At 34.2% G+C, this 16,243-nt stretch overlaps 1 long non-coding RNA gene across 1 annotated transcript in view; it reads left to right on the forward strand.

The window, feature by feature from the left end:
• Positions 1 to 13,076: 13,076 nt before the first annotated feature.
• LOC105662444 (uncharacterized) overlaps positions 13,077 to 16,243 on the forward strand; it is a 28,205-nt gene continuing 25,038 nt past the window's right edge. The window contains exon 1 of the long non-coding RNA XR_013040432.1: positions 13,077 to 15,812. This is a non-coding gene — a long non-coding RNA (uncharacterized LOC105662444). The remainder of the gene's footprint in view (positions 15,813 to 16,243) is intronic.

The raw sequence follows: 16,243 nt of genomic DNA on the forward strand, positions 1-16,243 counted from the left end.
TCGTCACTTTCAACCTCAACCGACACTACAACCCCACAATTATACTTCCCATAGCACACGGGTCAAATCAACCCTCATAAACACCTTCAACACAAAAAAATCCTCTGACATTCTCCGTCAAACTAAAATTTCAACAACTTACATAAGTCGGATCAAATTCGATATTAAATTCAGAAACGAGAATGGACCTGCAGGTTCAAAATGACCCGCATACAAGCACGTAAAACAGGAATGTGATACGTGAATTTTACCGAAGGAAACTGTGTAGATGGCTCGGAGAGCATGATTCAGAATGAGAACAGGTAAGGGACAAGGGTGAGGATGAAGCGGGTTTCCGGTTCATTCAGACTCCCTTTTGTTGGGTCGTGTGGGTGCTTGCTCGACGAAAAAGTCAAAAAGTACGGAAGAGGGCGGTTCTGACCTTCCTGACTTTTTTCCTCGAGTTTTCACCCTTGGATTTATCACCGGCGAAGTATTTCACTCCTATGATTTTTCAACAATTTTTCTAACATGTGATATTAAATTCAAGATTGATATTAATTTTCTGGGGTGACTGTAAATATCCCTATAAAATATTTATACTCAAAGTTGCTTAGAAGCTGTCAAATATTAATATTATTATTTTTGAATCACCCTTATAAATGAGGACGAACATTTTTATTTATGTATATTTAACCCCTTATTGATTTATATGAAAAACATTTAAGTTAAGTAAAATTTTTTTAAAATAATAAATTAAAATTGTACTAATTCTATTTTATTTTTCCCTAACATTTCAACCCTCGGTCCACAAAATTTGCAACATCTGCAAATGTAAAAAGAAGTCTCAGAATATGAACGTTAATGTCCATCATAATGTTAATACAATTTTAATGTTCACAAAATAAAAAAAGCTCCAATCTTTCATTATTCACAAATCATCCCCTAATTTACATCCACCTTCAGAAGTTTAACAACCGTCTTAACCATCAATTTAGTATCCAAAAGAAAGAACAGAAATACATGATATTAAGAAAGGTCACTGAATCTCTCCGAATCACGCACGAGGATCATCAAGTACATACATGTAAATGTACATACATATCCATGTATAGACCGGAAGTGGTAGGAAGGCCTGCGCGTCGTTTCATCGTTTTTAACTCGGTTAGAATCGAATTCAACGAGACGCTCTCGTGATTTTTCCAAGAAGCAAATTGTCCTTATTTCTTCCCACTCGGTTCTGACCGACTGGTGAGCCTCGAAGCGTTATTGCGAACAACAGAAAAAGGGGAAAGAGAAAAGATACGGCAATCGAGCAACATTTGCTGGGATCCCACGACTGTTTGGCGATAGCTGTGCCAACTTGTTTCGAACACGCAACCCAATTTGTCTGCGTCTCATTGTTTTACTGGCCGAGCCGTTGCCTCGTCTTCCTCAGCGATGTACAATCCATTGATACAAATTTTTATATTTTGGAATTTTGAGAAAATATTAAATTTTGGAATTTTGGGAAATTTGGGGATTTGGGAATTTTGGGATTTGGGGATTTGGGGATTTGGGGATTTTAGGATTTGGGAAATGTGGGATTTGGGAATTTTGGGATTTGGGAATTTTGGGATTTGGGAATTTTGGGATTTGGGAATTTTGGGATTTGGGAATTTTGGGATTTGGGAATTTTGGGATTTGGGAATTTGGGGATTTGGGAATTTGGGAATTTTGGGATTTGGGAATTTTGGGATTTGGGAATTTTGGGATTTGGGAATTTTGGGATTTGGGAATTTTGGGATTTGGGAATTTTGGGATTTGGGGATTTGGGGATTGTGGGATTTGGGGATTTTGGGAATTTTGGGATTTGGGAATTGTGAAATTGGGGAATTGTGGGATTTGGGAATTTTGGGATTTGGAAATTTTGGGATTTGGAAATTTTGGGATTTGGAAATTGTGGGATTTGGAAATTGTGGGATTTGGGAACGGTGGGATTTGGGAATTTTGGGATTTGGGAATTTTGGGATTTGGGAATTTTGGGATTTGGGAATCGTGGGATTTGGGAATCGTGGGATTTGGGAATCGTGGAATTGGGGAATTGTGGAATTGGGGAATCTTGGGATTTGGGAATCGTGGAATTGGGGAATTTTGGGATTTGGGAAGTGTGGAATTTGGGAATTGTGGGATTTGGAAATCGGGGGATTTGGGAATCGTGGAATTGGGGAATTGTGGAATTGGGGAATCTTGGGATTTGGGAATCGTGGAATTGGGGAATTTTGGGATTTGGGAAGTGTGGGATTTGGGAATTGTGGGATTTGGAAATCGTGGGATTTGGGAATCGTGGAATTGGGGAATCTTGGGATTTGGGAATCGTGGAATTGGGGAATTTTGGGATTTGGGTAGTGTGGGATTTGGGAATTGTGGGATTTGGAAATCGTGGGATTTGGGAATTGTGGGATTTGGGAATTGTGGAATTGGGGAATCGTGGGATTTGGGAATCGTGGAATTTGAGAATTGTGGAATTTGAGAATTTTGGGATTTGAGAATTGTGGAATTTGGGAATTTTGGTATTTGTTAATTTTGCAATTTTGTAGAACATTGGAAAAACGTGAAATTCTGGGATTTGAAAAATATGATATTCACGTTACTCTGATTTCATATCACAAAATCTAAATTTTGTAAAATACTCGTCTCTCCTATTCGTCCCATCGCCTCACAACCTCCCTTAAGATCCTCGATTTGTCGAATTGAACATTGCCACCAGCACAGTCATAAACTATAGGAGAGGAAGTTTGTCCAGGGGGAAAACATGGTCGTCAGCCAACGACAGTAACGATTTATGACACATTGTTGCGGTACACAAGGTTTTATTGCTACCAGTGTTGGGTCTAATTGCTTTACCAGGTGGCCAGGTAAAAGTCCTTCTTCCATCGTCTCTAACTTCCCTTCTCCCTTATTGCAACTCGGGAAATCTTAAAAATAATCTTAAGTAAACGTCTGATGTCGATTGAAACAGATCCGATTAGTCGTTGAAGACCCGCTTCTTCAAACACTGGATTAACTCGAACTTCTATGGCTAACTGGGTTTACTTTCAAACACCGTAAGTATGCTTTTAAACGGGCTGTTAAATGGTCGAGTTAATCTTCGATGCTTACAGATTCTTGGGTCTTAACATTCTAATCTAATCTCATTTTCTTAAACCTGGAGTCTGCAATTTTTATTTATGAAGTTTTGTGCATGAATTTTACTTTGATTTTCAAGGTTTGGATGGTAGACTAGATGGTTTGTCTAAATACGAACATTTAACAAGTGATCATTTAACTAGTGATCATTTAACAAGTGATCATTTAACAAGAGATTGTTTAACAAGTGATCATTTAGCAAGAGATTGTTTAACAAGATTGAACCAGAAATCAGTTAACAAAGTACCATTGAACAAGTGATCAATTAACAAGAGGTCATTTAACGAGTGATCGTTTAACAAGTGATCACTTAAAGAGTGGTCATTTAACAAGTTCTTTACAATTAATCGTTTAACAAGATGTAATTGAACAAGATATCATTTAACAAAATATCATTGAACAAGTAATCAATTAACAAGAGATCATGTAACGAGTAATCATTTAATTGGTGATCATTTAACAAGTCATTACTTAATGAGTGATCATTTAACAAGTTCCTCACAATTAGTCGTTTAACATTGAACAAGATTTAACAAAATACCATTGCACAAGTAATGAATTAACAAGAGATCATGTAACGAGTGATCATTTAACTGATGATCATTTAGCAAGTGATCACTTAATGAGTGATCATTTAACAAGCTCCTCACAATTAATTGTTTAACAAGATATAATTGAACAAGAGATTATTTAACAAAATACCATTGAAGTGATCAATTAACAAGAGATCATTTAATGGGTGATCATTTAACAAGCGATCACTTAATGAGTGATCATTTAACAATATATTATTGAACAAGAGCTCATGTAACAAAATACCACTGAACAAGTGATCAATGAACAAGAGATAATTCGCTAGAAAACACATATTGACATAAAACATATCCATAATGCATCGAGACTCATCGAAACCAACAAGAATAAAAACAAGCGACACTCGAGAGTCATCGAAGCACTCGAAGTTGAAGAGGAAGTCTCGCGAGTCATTCGATTTATGGTCACACTTGCACCAGGTCTCGAATGGCCACTTGATACCTCCACTCGTAGGAAAATTCAGGTGTTGAGGCAGAAACGTGCCAACTTGAATGGAGTTTCATCCATTCGAATATTTTCTCTATCCCTCTATTAACATCACAATATGGGTACCTGTCGGTCAAAAACACCTGAGACTCCGGCACAGGAGTCCTTATTTATTGCCGGTACGTGCCGTTGCAAGATTTCTCAGAAAATTCTGTGCTGCTATCATCTTTGTCCAGCGTCATCTTTCGAAGCTTGGTATATCGCAAGGACGTGGCAGGTATACGGTCTTATACGCGGATTTTAATGTTCGGATACAAGGTGTGCCTCGAGTGCTGGCTCTTGAGGCGGTTGTAAAATTTGGTAATTCGTTAATGGGTACTTGGGTGGAGGGTTTTTGGGAGAAATGTAGGTGGAGGGTTTTTGAGAGGAATGTAGGTGGAGGGATTTTGGAAATTGTGCAAGTTTGGGATTCGGGATTTTTGGGGTTTTAGGGTGGGGTTGGGAGTTGGGGGACTTGGGAATGTGGGGTACTTAGGGATGTGGGAGTATTGGGATTTGGGAAGGTTAGAATTTTGGAGTTTTGGGGAATTTGAAGATATTGGGATTTTGGGGAATTTTGAGTTTGAGAATTGGGGATTTGGAAAATTAGGAATTTGGGGATTTGAAAATATGGGAAATTGGAAATTGGGAAATTTGGAAATGGGAAAATGTGGAAATTGGAAATGTGGAAATTGGAAAATTTGGAAATTGGAAGATATGGAAATTGGAAAATGTGGAAATTGGGAAATTTGGAAATTGGAAGATATGGAAATTGGGAAATGTGGAAATTGGAAAACTTGGAAATTGGAAAATTTGGAAATTGGAAGATATGGAAATTGGAAAAGGTGGAAATTGGAAAACTTGGAAATTGGAAAACTTGGAAATTGGAAAACTTGGAAATTGGAAAACTTGGAAATTGGAAAACTTGGAAATTGGAAAACTTGGAAATTGGAAAATTTGGAAATTGGAAGATATGGAAATTGGAAAAGGTGGAAATTGGAAAACTTGGAAATTGGAAAACTTGGAAATTGGAAAACTTGGAAATTGGAAAACTTGGAAATTGGAAAATTTGGAAATTGGAAGATATGGAAATTGGAAAAGGTGGAAATTGGAAAATTTGGAAATTGGAAAATTTGGAAATTGGAAAATTTGGAAATTGGAAAATTTGGAAATTGGAAGATATGGAAATTGGGAAATTTGGAAATTTCCAAGTTTGGAAATTGAAATATATGGAAATTGTATAATTTGGGAATTTGAAAATTTAAGAACTCGAGAATTTGCAAAATTATAGAACCTAACCCCAAACTAACCACCCAAAAAACAAACAAAAACCACATCTCAACAAAACTCAAAACCAACAACCCCAAAAACGTCTCCAATCCTCACCATCCTCAGCAAAGTCTTGAATGGCCCAAAAATGTGAATGGAACTCTCCTTGCACCCCTACCGAATATAACTTCTTAAACGTTTCTTAAACGATGGCGGTGGCTGGTTGTTAACTAGCCGTGTAGAGTTTGGGTCACGTTTGACCCCGTGGCTTCGACGACTTTGAAGAAGAGGCTTCTTCGAAAGAAAGACTCTGAAAGAGGGTTGTTCGAAAGGCCACCCGTTGTGCCGTCTACTACGAGAGCGTACTACGTTCATTCATGACTCGAAGCTCTGCTGGTCCATTGTCATTTTTCGTGAATGAACGTGGAACGCCATGTTGTATTTGTGTTTGATTTTTTATTCTTCGGTGTCGGCCCTTTGGCACCAAGGAGAGTTCTTGGACATCGAGAAATTTTGAAGAGATTTCGGAAAGGTCATACCAGTACCGTGGTATTTCTAAGGGGATTCTGTGGCACTGCGATGGTCAATGGTGAATTTTGATTTTTGCGTTTGGGTGATTTTGTGAATTTGGGGATTTTGAGATTTTGGGATATAGGCGGATGGAAAATGGGAAAATCTGGGAATTTTAGAAGATGGGATATTGGGAATTTGACAAATATTGGAAATTTGGGAATTTGACAAATATTGGAAGTTTGGGGAATTTAGGGAGTTTGAGAATCTGGGAATTATGGAATTTCGGGATCTTGAAATTTGGAAATTTTGGATTCTGGGCATTTTGGAATTTGAGGATTTTGGAATCTGAAAACTTTGTAAATTGGAAATTGGGGAATCTGGGAATTTTGGAATTTAGGAAATTTGAGAGTCTGGGGAATATGGAATTTGAAAATTTGGGAATCTGGGGACTTTGGAATTTGGGGACTTTGGAATCTGGGAATTTTGGAATCTGAAAACTTTGTAAATTGGAAATTGGGGAATCTGGGAATTTTGGAATTTAGGAAATTTGAGAGTCTGAGGAATATGGAATTTGGAGGTTTAGGAATCTGGGGATTTTGGAATTTGAAAATTTGGGAATCTGGGAACTTTGGAATTTGGGGACTTTGGAATCTGAGAATTTTGGAATTTGGGGTTTTTGGAATCTAGGAACTATAGAATTTGGAAATTTGAGAATCTGGGGATTTTGTAAATCGGAAATGTGGGAATCTGGGGTTTTTGGAATTTGGAAATTTGAAAATTTGGGGGTCATGGAATTTGAGTGTTTTGGAATTTGGAAATTTGGGAATCTGAGGATTTTGTAATTGGAAGCTTGAAAATCTAGGGATTTTAGCATTTGGAAATTTGAGTGCCTAATGATATTGGTATTTGAACTTCCACAATCTAGGGATTTGTGACTACAGTAACAAAATATATGTTATTATCTAAGAATATTGAAGTTCGAGTTCTGAAGATAAAACTATAGACATCGACCTATTCGCGTTACAATTAATCCGAAATTTATGGTGGAAACCAACAGGTGTTGGCACTTGGGCCCTTTCAGTTCTCGCGTGTCCAGTCGTGTAACAAGGCGTACCACTCTATATCAAAGGATTCGCTAAAACCGATATGCGTGACTGCTCTTAAACGTTCACTTCCGGTTTCCGGTGCTATTTGCTTAATCAGATATGCTAATCGCCCTCTGGTGTTAGCGCCATCATATCATTGATTTTTCATTCTTGATTTACTATTTTTCAATTAATATGGATTTTATCCTTTTAACGCACTATTGCGTGTCTTTACATTTATTTCTGTGTTGAATTATAATTATTTACAGTTAGGTTGGATTAAATTAGGTTAGGATTGGAGTTAGGTTGGATTAGATTAGGTTAGATTAATACTGCGTATAGTAGGTTAGGCTAAGGATTATCCATGTTAATTTAGGCAAGATTAGGGCTATTTATATTTGGTTAGGTTAGATTAAGACTACTCAGATCAGGTTAGGTTAAATCAATGCTTTTTGCGTTAGGTTAGGTTAGATTAAGAGCACTCATATCAAGTTAGGTTAAATCAATGCTTTTTGCATTAGGTTAGGTTAGATTAAGACTACTCGTATCAAGTTAGATTAAATCAATTCTTTTTGCATTAAGGTTAGGTTAAATTAAGATTATTCATATCAAGTTAGGTTAAATCAATGTTTCTTATATTGGGTTAGGTTAGATTAAGACTACTCATATCAAGTTAGGTTAAATCAATGATTCTTACACTGGGTTAGGTTAGATTAAGACTACTCATATCAAGTTAAGTTAAATCAATGATTCTTACACTGGGTTAGGTTAGATTAAGACTACTCATATCAAGTTAAGTTAAATCAATGATTCTTACACTAGGTTAGGTTAGATTAAGACTACTCATATCAAGATAGGTTAAATCAATGTTCCTTGTGTTGGGTTAGGTTGAATTAAGACTACTTACGTGAAGTTAGTTTAAATTAAGACTCTTTATATTAGGTTGTATTAAATTAAAGCTACTTATGTTTCGTAACTTTGGACCACGTTATGGACTGTGTTAATTTTAATTCAAAAAGTATAGATGTCTTAATTATTTAATGTAGTATACACATTTGATGTGTCTGTTCTACGTCCACTGTCTAATGGAATTTTCTTCGCAACACATCAACTTACAATTAGATAAGCTCGCGTGCACACCGACTGTTTTCCTATCACGCATTTCTTTTCCACGTGTTCCATATTTTTCTTTCATTCCGTTAATCTTTAATCTAGATTAGTGATTTGTGAGCTAGGCGGAAAACGATTTCTTCATACCGTTATCGTGAAACAGAAATCGGTATCTTCCATAACCGCATTGATTTCTCGAGTTGTTTAGAAAACTATAGCAAATCCTTGCACTTGATACGAGTCTACTGTATTCCACATATTTAGATATCAATTGTACTTCTACTAAATACATGTCTCCATCAAAAATATTTAATATTATGAACTCCATGTTTTTCAGAGATTTCAATAAAATTAGAAGACAAGCTTTCATAGGACAAGCTCTTTGTTACAAAATATTTTATAGTTAAAAATAATAAACTTTTCAGTGTCATATTTTTATCGTATATGTTCATTTACACGAGGAGGTCTCATGCACATCATACAATAAAAGGTTTATTCGTACTTTCATATGGAGGTCAGCTAAGTGGAGGCTAGATATATGATCAAAAGTGACTCATCATTCATTCAACATTTTCTAGTTAAAAATACTAAACTTTTCAGTATTATATTTTTATCGTATATGTTCATTTACACGAGGAGGTCTCATCCACCTCATACAATAAAAAGTTTATTCTAACTTTCATATGGAGGTCAGCTAAGTGGAGGCTAGACAAGTGATCAGAAGTGACTCATCATTCACTCAACATCACAATTTGAAATATTCTTTAACTAAATCTATTATACCGTATAAACTACTGTATTATACTATATTATAGTGTATATGGTAAACATTATACTGTATAAACCAAGCAATGGTAATTGATGTAAAATGAATTCAGCACACTTTCTGACTGGAAAGCTCAAGGTTGATATTTGCAAATGTCAAAAAGTCGACTGCTACACACCAACTACATAGAAAAATATTTATAAAAAATTATGTACTGAATAAAAATTACCTGTATTCGTCTTCGACGTAGTCCGGAGGGAATAAATGCCAGGACGCGTCGTAGCAATCGTCGTATCCGTTAGCCATTTTCCAAAAGCCTCTCTCTCTAATATTTTACACGGAAAAACTCGACGTCCTTGTCCGCGGTTTTCAGACTCGAAAACGACTGATCTTTGGCGAGCAGTTCATTCGAAACCGTATATTTCTCTTTCAAAGAAAACACAATCACACAACCGACCGGTCACCGGTTCTTGTCCATCGAACAGTCTCTATGTCTAATTAAGTCTCTAAATAATTAACACGAGTGCTCCACAACGAACATTTAGCTTGTACATATCTTTCAAAAGATTTGATTTCTCTTGGATGAGTAAAGCGGAAGAACACATGAACGCCACTCGAGACGGACTTATGTGATTTTTAAACTCGACCAAACCGCGATAGGTGTTCTTACGCACTGAGAATTCTACCTGGATATATATATCGATCACCTATATATTGTATCGAAAATATGGCTACCAGATAGGAGTCCGAGCAACGTTATCTGCTCGATAACACCCTATATAGATTAGTTTGACTACTGGAACGTCAGAGAGTGCCGGATGATATCGATTGCTTCGATATGGTACGATTTTGAGACAATGCTTTTTTTGGGCAAACTTCTTTGAATAAATGGGGAAAAGGGGACTATGTGAGGGACAATGAAAATTGAGGTGACAATTGAGGTAATTGAACAATTGAACAATGGAACAATGGGATAATTGAATAATTGAGTAATTGAATAATTGAGTAACTGAATAATGGAATAATCGAATAATTGAATAATTGAATAATTGGAAACTTGAAAAATTGAAAAATTGAAAACTTGGAAGCTTGGAAGCTTGGAAACTTCAAAACTTAAAATCTGATAACTTGGAAACTTGATAACTTAAAAACTTGATAACTTGAAAACTTGATAACTTAAAAACTTGATAACTTGAAAACTTGATAACTTAAAAACTTGATAACTTGAAAACTTGAAAAATTGGAAAATTGGAGAAGGGGAAAATTTGGAAATTGGAAAATGTCGAAATTAGAAGATTTCGGAAATGAATGACTTGGAAATTGGAACATTTGGAAATTAGAAAATATGGAAATAGAAAAATGTGGAAATTGGAAAATTTGGGAATTGGAACATTTGGAAATTGGAAGATTTAGAAATTGAAAGATTTGGAAATTGGAGAATTTGGAAATTAGAAAATACGGAAATAGGAAAATGTGGAAATTGGAAAATTTGGGAATTGGAAGATTTGGAAATTGGAAGGTTTGGAAATTGGAAAATGTGGAAATTGAAAAATTTGGGAATTGGAAGGTTTGGAAATTGAAAGATTTGGAAATTGGAAGACTTAGAAATTGAAAGATTTGGAAATTGGAAGACTTAGAAATTGGAAGATCTGGAAATTGAAAGATTTGGAAATTGGAAAATATGGAAATAGAAAAATATGGAAATTGGAAAACTTAATAAATTTTTAAATTGAAAAGTCCCTAAATTTTGCACCCACATAAAATTGAAAATTCCAAAATAAAATTATAAAATCGCAAACTTAGAGAGTCAAAATATAAAAATTGTACAAATTTGATAATCTATAGAAGAAGTAATTATCAATTATTACGAAATGTAAACGACAGAGATAGTAATTACTGGAAGTACATACACGTACACGTATCTGTTAGAATCTGAACGTAGCATAGAAACAGTAAGTTAGATCACGGCGATTGGTCCGAGATATCAGAAAATCATCCCACCTGTAAGATACCGCAATCAATTATTTCTTCCTAGCTTCCTATATTTTTTCTCGTTCCCGCTTCTCTATCAATCGCGACTTATCGATCAATTTATCGTTGTAACATTATTGCAAAGTTATCTTCCTTTCGAGTACCTACCTACACGTAATTATTAATTAAAACTTTTTTGTGCGCACAATAGTTACAACAATAACGATAACTAACAATTAGTAGATTGATTTTTAATTCTTTCATCACTTATGTAATATTGTGTGTCAGTCTCTTTGTAATTCATTTTTTAGGTACTTTTTGTGAGTACTTAAAATGGTATTGAAATGGTGAGTACTTAAAATGGTGATTGATGTTTGTTAAGTAATATTTATTATGAAATTTGAGTTTAGTGGTTGTAATAATTTTATGGTACTTAATGTAGTGTGATTACGTAACACTGATATAATTTATCAAGGTGGGTAGAATGAGTGATTAATAGTAGATAAAGGTATTTATGATCACTGTTAATACTTTGTAACAATTGGTAATTGATAATTGGTAGTTATATGATATTACTATTTTTTGATATTACGCTCAACCCCAAATTTCTACATCCCCAAATTCCTACATTTCCAATTTCCCAACCCCCCAAATTTCTACATTCCCAAATTCCTACATTTCCAATTTCCCAACCCCCCAAATTTCTACATTCCCAAATTCCTACATTTCCAATTTCCCAACTCCCCAAATTTCTACATTCCTAAATTCTCAACCCCCCAAATTCTCGAATCCCCAAATTCTCAACCCCCCAAATTCTCAAACCCTCAAATTTCAAATTCCCCAAATTTCTACATCCCCAAATTTCTACATTTCCAATTTCCCAACCCCCCAAATTTCTACATTCCCAAATTCCTACATTTCCAATTTCCCAACCCCCCAAATTTCTACATTCCCAAATTCTCAACCCCCCAAATTCTCAAATCCCCAAATTCTCAAACCCCCAAATTCTCAAACTCTCAAATTTCAAATCCCCCAAATTTCTACATCCCCAAATTCCTACATTCCCAAATTCTCAACCCCCCAAATTCTCAAATCCCCAAATTCTCAACCCCCCAAATTCTCAAACCCTCAAGTTTCAAATCCCCCAAATTTCTACATCCCCAAATTTCTACATTCCCAAATTCTCAACCCCCCAAATTCTCAAACTCCCAAATTACTAATCCCCTAAATTTCAAATCCCCCAAATTCTCAAAGCCCCAACTGTCTAAATCCCAAATTCCCAAATCCCCAAATTTTCTACATTCCCAAATTCTAAATAATTACGTCTCTCATATTATTATCGATGGCAATAATAATCTTAATCTTCATATTCAAGTTAGAATGTAGCCACTCGAGAATATAGTTAAGTGCCTCGTACTCACGAAATAAGTCTCTTAATACTATTAATCCTATACTAACTCGTATCTGAGAATTAAGTAAGATCCATCTAAATCTACCAATGCTTAAAGGAGATCCTTATCGCCATTCAACTTCATTCAAATCTGATTTAAATATAGTGTGGAGTCTAGATACTTTACATGCAAAATTAAGTGACTCATTTTTGTGCCAGAACGTTGTTCCTTTATTGAATTTTTTTGTTTCATCAAGTTTATATTAAAATTGTACTTGTACATAAATTATAAGGATATATGTTTTTTATCGACTTCATTGATTTTAGTGATTTTATAGATTTTATTGATTTTATTGATTTTATTGATTTTATTGATTTTATTGATCTTATTGATCTTATTGATCTTATTGATTTTATTGATCTTATTGAACTTATTGATCTTATTGATCTTATTGGTCTTATTGATTTTATTGATCTTATTGATCTTATTGATCTATATTGATCTTATTGAGTTTATTGAAATTGTTGATTTTGTTGATCTTATTGGTTTTGTTGATCTTATTGATCTTATTGATATTGTTGATTTTATTGATCTTATTGATCTTATTGATCTTATTGGTCTTATTGATTTTATTGATCTTATTGATTTTATTGATCTTGTTGATTTTATTGATCTTATTGATCTTATTAATTTGATTGATTTTATTGATCTTATTTATTTTATTGATCTTGTTTATTTTATTGATCTTATTAATTTTATTGATTTTATTGATCTTATTTATTTTATTGATCTTATTAATTTTATTGATGTTATTGATTTTATTGCTTTCATTGATCAACAGCTGTACGAAATTATACATATACATGCATGTTCATCAACCAACTATCCAAAATCACAAAAAATCAAAATCAAAATAATTTCCCAATAAAAACTTCGAACCTTGACCCCAATAAAAATCGAGCACAGTTCAGAATTCCCACAATCAAAATCGAACAACAAATCTGCTATCATTTTCTACACACAAAAATATTCGAACGCTCTCGAGGAAAAGAGATAAAAGATAAATCGATAACGAAAAATCAGCAGAGAATGATAAAACTTCTGTCGTCACTCGACAATAATCGTCGTGATGGTCGAACATCATCCTGTGAACAGTCGATGCTATAAATCCAAGTGGCTACTCTAAATGCCGCGGATATAAACGGAGTTCACGAGAAAATCGAGAGATAAGTAAGTTCAATAATTATTGCTACTCGACGGGTCGATTCTGCCTTACAATTTGTTAATGACAAGAGACCCTCGAGGTGAAGTGTCCAGGCTTAACCGACAAGTGCTACCGAACGGAGGTTGTCAGTGTACAGCTGATAAAGCGAACCTTCGATTTTCTTCGCTATCGACACTTATGCATGCAAACATCTCGATATATGATCGAATATTCGAGTTAGGAGGTTCATTGCCTTATTTTCTTGCTACTCTGCAAGAGAATTTATGATTCTCTCGTTATATGGCCACTTTTGAGACGGTAAAAAGTCGTACGTTGTACTACAACAATTATAGAGGTTAGGTTAGGTTAAGAATAATCCATATTAGTTTAAGTAAGGTTAGAGATATTTATATTGAGGTTAGATTAAAAGTACTCAGATTAGGTTAGGTTAAATCAATGCTTTTTGCATTGGGTTAGGTTAGATTAAGACTACTTGTGTCAAGTTAGGTTAAATTAGTGTTTTTTCCACTGGGTTAGGTTAGATTAAGATTACTCACGCCAAGTTAGGTTAAATCAAGGTTTCTTACACTGGGTTAGGTTAGATTAAGACTAATCAGATTAGGTTAGGTTAAGTCAATGCTTTTTACATTGGGTTAGGATAAATTAAGACTACTCATATCAAGTTAGGTTAAATTAGTGTTTCCGCCATTGGGTTAGGTTAGATTAAGACCACTCAGATCAGGTTAGGTCAAATCAATGTTTCTTACACTGGGTTAGGTTAGATTAAGGCTACTCAGATTAGGTTAGGTTAAATCAATTTTTCTTGCATTGGGTTAGGTTAAATTAAGACTACTCATATCAAGTTAGGTTAAATCAATGTTTTTTGCATTGGGTTAGGTTGAATTAAGGCTAATTACATCAAGTTACTCAAGTTTGAGTAAAAGTAATCAAACTCCCAAATTTCTACATCCCCAAATTTCTACATTCCCAAATTCTCAAACCTCCAAATTCTTACATTCTCAAATTTCTACATCCCCAAATTCTCAAACCCCCAAATTTCTACATTCCCAAATTCCAACATCCCCGAATTGCTACGTTCCCAAATTTTAATTTCTCCGAATTCTCAAATCCCCAAATTCTCAACTTCCCCAAACTCTCAAATCCCCAAATTCTCAACTCCCCCAATCTCTCAAATACCCCAAACTCTTAAATTCCCCAATTCTCAATTTCCCCAAATTCTCAAATCCCCAAATTCTCAATTTCCCCAAACTGTCAAATCTCCAAAATTTCAACTCCCCCGAATTCCCAAATTCCCAAATTTCCAAATTCTTGCATCCCTAAATTCCCGAATTTCCCAAATTCTCCAACCCCCAAATTTCTACATTCCCAAATCCGCAACTCCCACATTTTTAATAAAGCAACGTTAGGGAATTATTGTATTGTTCACAATATTAACAATATAGATACGATACGTCCGTTCTCGCGAATAAAAAATAGCCTTTATCGACAATCACGATAAGCAGAGATTACGGGCCATATGTCGTACATGTGCTCGATCGACAGATAACTGATTGTGAGTTACACTGTCCTAGAAAATGAACGGAAGAAAGCTTCTTCTATCGTTATTATTTATGGGTCATCGAACACTGGTTCTATAGAGAAAATGATTAATTCAATTTTTATTTAAATTTTTTTCAAAATAACAGCGAAAATATAATATAAACCTTTCGATTGAATAATCAAATTAATTTATCTACAAAATTCAACAGAATTGTTAATAAAAAATAGTACAAAAGAATCAGTAAAAATTTAATGCAACAAAATAATTACACAAACTAAAATTATATCAAAATGACTGAATTTTATTTCCGGAGAATCGAGCTTCTTTTTCTGGCTAAAAAAGGAGAAAATAAATTTGCAACAACAACGATAGCCACACGAATTATCGTGCGAAGATAACGAGCCCCATTTTGTACTTTGAGCAGAATGAGAATCGTCGTGGAACTTTACGCCACGCTCAATAGAACACGTTCTTTATTTTCATTTACTTCTTTTTTATTGTTGTTACACAATCATGTGTAGAATCTATGCGTAAAAACTATTTTATGAATCGAATAATTATCTATCGTCTTATATCAATGAACTTTTTATTTTTCAATTGCTGATGGAACGACGTATAAGTTCGAACGAACATCGATGGTTCTTCACTAAAAGTCTGCTGTAACTCTATCTATCTTCGAGAGCATCGATTACTCTGTCGATCAATATGTTTCTTGATGATCATCATGCTGGACAAGGTAAGGCAATTTTTAAATCTTTTCAATTTTTAAATTAATAAGTTATGGTGTACACTATGTGCTTGAAGTAACTAGCTTATATTTTATTAAATTACTACATTTTATTTTATTAAATTTAGTTAATATTTCTTCTGAAGTACATAGTTATTTTTATTTATTTTATTTATTGGAGGAAAGGTACATTTTAATGTTGATTGATGACGTTTTTTTATTAAGTGTTTGAATATCTCTTTTTTATTGAATAAGGAACTTTTACATGAAATATAAAGTTAATATATATTTTATATGAAAAATATTGTTAAAGATAAAGTTATTATAGTTAATAGTTAAAATTATTTTTGTAACAATAAATTTGGTACATATGGAATTTTTGTATAGATTTTACCATCAAACTTTTCTATGGTAACAATATTTAAGAAAAATTCTTTACA

This window comes from Megachile rotundata, chromosome 14, assembly GCF_050947335.1.
Source record: "Megachile rotundata isolate GNS110a chromosome 14, iyMegRotu1, whole genome shotgun sequence".
Taxonomy (NCBI): domain Eukaryota; kingdom Metazoa; phylum Arthropoda; class Insecta; order Hymenoptera; family Megachilidae; genus Megachile; species Megachile rotundata.